This window comes from Grammomys surdaster, unplaced genomic scaffold (genome assembly GCF_004785775.1).
Source record: "Grammomys surdaster isolate TR1022 unplaced genomic scaffold, NIH_TR_1.0 373, whole genome shotgun sequence".
Taxonomy (NCBI): domain Eukaryota; kingdom Metazoa; phylum Chordata; class Mammalia; order Rodentia; family Muridae; genus Grammomys; species Grammomys surdaster.
This window is the reverse complement of record NW_021604792.1, coordinates 2,356,777-2,361,165: the sequence shown is the minus strand read 5'-3', so window position 1 is coordinate 2,361,165 and position 4,389 is coordinate 2,356,777. Positions and strand designations below refer to the sequence as shown.

The following is a 4,389-nucleotide window of genomic DNA, read 5'->3' as shown; positions in this document are numbered from 1 at the left end:
CATAAACCCATCAGATCCACTGGGGCTGTCAGCTACAGGCAGTTGAGGGCTCCCTGACATCTACTCAAAACCAGCTAGCACTCTGCCTCTAAGCCACTTCACCTGACCCGGTATGCTGTTTCTTAACCATTTACTCATGTATTAATAGTCAAATCTGTTACATTTTTACACCATGCAATACAATCAAATTCATTCAATTTTCATGCTAATTCTATGGAGATAAACAAGCTTTCGGTATCTAAATAAAGTCATCATTAATTAGAGTATTTTCAATGTCAGTATTTAGCAAAAAACAAGTGTTTATGCATGCACACACACACATCACATTGGAACTTAGGCTTATTTAACAGGTCTGATTTTCTTTTCTTTCTTTTTTTTTTTTAATGTGAGCCAGGCCAGCCTGAGTGAGGCTCCTTCTTCAAATACCTCTCCCATAGAGGGGGAGGCCTGGTCCCTTTAGTCTGGGTTCAGCTGAGGGGAAGTGTGGTAGGCTGAGCCCACCTCCCAGGAAATAGAGCCTGATGACTCTGACTTTCAAACACATCTTCAAATGAAACCTGCCTTCATATTATTAAGTTTCCACCATCACTTATGCCATGATAGGATAAAGGATAGTCGTTTCTTCTCAGGTAATTAATGAAAAAATGAAAAAACTTAAAACCATAATGTATAACACTACTAATAAATTCTTCCTTTCAATAACTATAGAATGACTTATGTATAAACTTACTTAACTATGATTTAATGTCCAGAATCATATATACATGAAAATTTTATATATATGTATATGTATATGTGTGTGTGTCTGTGTGTGTGTGTGTGTGCTATTTTACTAATACACATTGGAGACTAAAGATTAGATTTAAAATTATACATAGAAAATAAATATAAGACAGCACTTGCCTTTTTCCCTTAATATGGCTTGAATCATACTTTCACAAAAGTATCATAAGGTGATGAATAATTTCCAAATTTCTTGGACTAATTTTATTTACCTTGGAATAGAACTGAGTTATATCTTTTAATGACTTTAGCTACTGTGCAATTAGATAAACAAATTAGTTTTATCCCTTTTCTGCTTTAATTATTTTCACTCGTTCTCAGCTTTATGGGATGAGATGGTACACATAGTAACTGAAATAACAACTACTAAATAGTTTGGTGAACTTGACTTAAAATATTTCACATACTACATAGAGTCATTTCCCTGACGAGTTTTAAATTGAGATTTCACTTCTAGGGAATAAACAGACTGTAGACCAATTCAGTCCTGCAAGTAGTCAATTATGTTAGCTCATGTCTCTAATCCCAGCCCTTGGGAGTCAGGATTAGAAGGATTTGGAGTTTGAGGACAGCCTGAGCTACATACATAGCCAGATCATGTCAAGGAGGGAAAAGGGAAGAGAATTGGAAAGAAACATTGTACAAAGTCGAAGTTGAATCACCAACCTCAGGGTAGTCAAAAGCTTTGCATCAATTTTTAATTATGAATAAGGTAACGCTCTGAGCTCATTAGTGAACTACTTGAGATCATGTAAAGTTACACTAGAAATAAGCACGATAATAAATCATGTATCTTATTTATATTTTTTATATATTTACACATATCTTATTTATATTTTTATTAAAATAATATGGGCTGTAGGGAAGCTCAGTGCTTCAGAGCACTTGTTTCACACAGGTGACCAGGCCTCAGTTTGTGGCATCCAAATGGTGACTCATCACCATGCATATTCCAGCATCAGGGCATCTGATGCCCTCTCCTGACCACAAAAGGCACCAGCCATGCATAGAAATGATGCACATGTATATATGTATATATATAATAAGATATATAAAATTAAGATAAATAATTCAATGTATTTGAAAAGAAAACAAATATTGAGATTTTGGTCTGAAAATACTCTTAATTCATAAAATAGATTTTTTTTTAGGTCCTATTTAAATCATGGGGATCTTCTTTGGAAACAATCATATTTTTGCCCATTTTAAATAAATGATAATGCCTATTGTGTTGTATTATTTTCAGCTCAACATTTTTAAATTAAAAGGGACTAACCTACCCACACTGGGTTTAGATTTTAATAGATATTACAAGCTGATATTGCAAGAGGAAAATACTGTTTGTTTGCTGAGTTATCATAGTGTTAAAATCATTTTATTATTTTAATAAAAACTTGGATTTAATTGAGCATATATATATATACATATATACATATATACATATATACATATATATACATATATACATATATATATGGTTTCTACATTTATCTATGTGTATACAGATATAAATAGATGATAGATATTTGATAGAATATATATATTACAGATGATAGATAGGCGATACTTGTGTGAGTGTGTGTGTATTTAGAAAGTTAATCTGACTTTACAGAAAATATATAGTGGAAGGTATGTGGAGAAGGCTAAGTGACTAGGATACTTATATCATAAGTGTAAGGAGCAAAATGTGAATCTCCACCATATACATAAAAACCAGACAAGTGAATCTCCACCATATACATAAAAACCCGACAAGTAGACAAGTGAATCTCCACCATATACATAAAAACCAGGCAAGCGTGACACACTTCTTCCCGATCCAGTAAGCAGACAAAGGGATTCCTGGTTTAATGGGTCAGCTAGCCTAGCTCTGTCTCACAGAGCTCTACATTCAACTGGTATATATTACCTCAGTGTAACACGTAAAGAGTAGCTAAGGAAGTCACCAGATGTCAACATCTGGTTTCATGGTGTGCACATGTTCAGTTGGAATAAGCATGCACACAGGAGAAAATGTCAGAACATAAATATTTTTTAAAAAGAAATAAAAAAGACACTGTGGCCTTGCAATTCATATTTCTATTCATTGAAAAAGACATAATCCCTTAGTGATCATATATCGGCTGTGTATACATCCACATACATATACCTGTCTCCTCTCTCTTGTATTTACATTTTATATTACTTTTCACATAAATATTTTCAAAACTTTACATTATTTCCAAACAAGTTAGAAAACAGTTTTGTTACTTTGAAATGTATTCTGTTCCTTTTTTTTTTTTTCTAAAGCTGTAAAGAATCTAACATTTTCATTGGCTAAGAGGTATTTTTTTACTAGGTTTTTTTTTTTCTTTTTTTCAGAAACTCAACTCTCAATTGTTGTGCCAGGGGCTGGCTGAGCCCATACGTGAATTATCCTGAGATTTGTGATCGCGCTGAAGCTGCAAGGGATACTCTGAAATGAAATCCCAAGCAGATTCTGGCAAAAGGAATTTTAAACAGTGCCTCCCTGAGTTTACTGCTGGGGAGTTCTTACATTTTCTAAAATTCCCTGAGATCTTCTGCCCCACTTCTGCCAAGAGCAATGTTGTAACAAACAGGGAATAGTGAGTTTTCATTGCTTAACTCATGGAGAGCGTGTTGTTTGTGTCCTCAAGGACAAGTTTGTGAAAAGCAGACATGATACTACCTGGTATGAGCTATAGTTTCAAAATAGAATCCCAAGGAAGCTACAGAGCATGTCTATGTCAACAACAGGGTCAGACCATATTCTACTTCAAGAAAAAAAAATCCTTCAAGGACACTAAACAAACCGAGGCATAAATAAATTTAAATAGTTCTTCCTCTTTATGTATAATTATTAACTCTATATGATTATTAATTTATATGAGAATATTTGTTTCCATACAGAAAACCATGATTTTAAAATGTCTCTGTATAGATATATTGTTGCTCCTGCCAGGACTGCAAGAATTTCTAATATAAATCAGCTAGAAGATTCATATATTTAAAGTAAATAGAAAAAAATTTTAAAAGGAACCAAGGTACTTCTGAAAAGAAACACAAAAGGATGGATAATGACCTTGTATATATAAGCTTAATTATAGCAGTGTACTACAGACAATATCAGAAGTAAGCCAGCAAACAGAAATGAAAATCTAGGCACAGAAGCATAAACATCAGAAATCACTGAATACCAGTACTTGGAGCTCGAACAACTATTGTCAAGTAGGTAAGTGATTTTTCCCACTTTTGTATAAAATAATTAAATGTAATCAACATACATAAAAGATGTATACTATAAAACAATATTCTCTTATTAATCAAAAATTATTCTAAATTTTAAAAAATTACAACTGTGAGATTATCAGCAACGTTCACATCTTAATTCTGGATCATGTAAAGAATTTACCTTTGTCAGTAATTAAAAATATGACAGGAAAATAGAGTAAGATACAGTTTCTTATAAGGGATGAAAATGCAATATCTATTATTTGTCAAGGAAATTAAAAAATCAAATCTCGAACCTTGTAGTGCATCAATTGCTGCAGTGAATTCAATAGTTACAATGTTAATCACAGGACGTAAAATAGCTGAAATCCATGT

The 4,389-nt window shown here is 32.9% G+C and overlaps 1 non-coding gene across 1 annotated transcript; it reads right to left on the bottom strand.

Moving 5' to 3' along the window:
- Positions 1–381: 381 nt before the first annotated feature.
- On the bottom strand, positions 382–520 carry LOC114632548. The gene has a single exon (XR_003713107.1).
- Between the last annotated feature and the right edge of the window lie 3,869 nt (positions 521–4,389).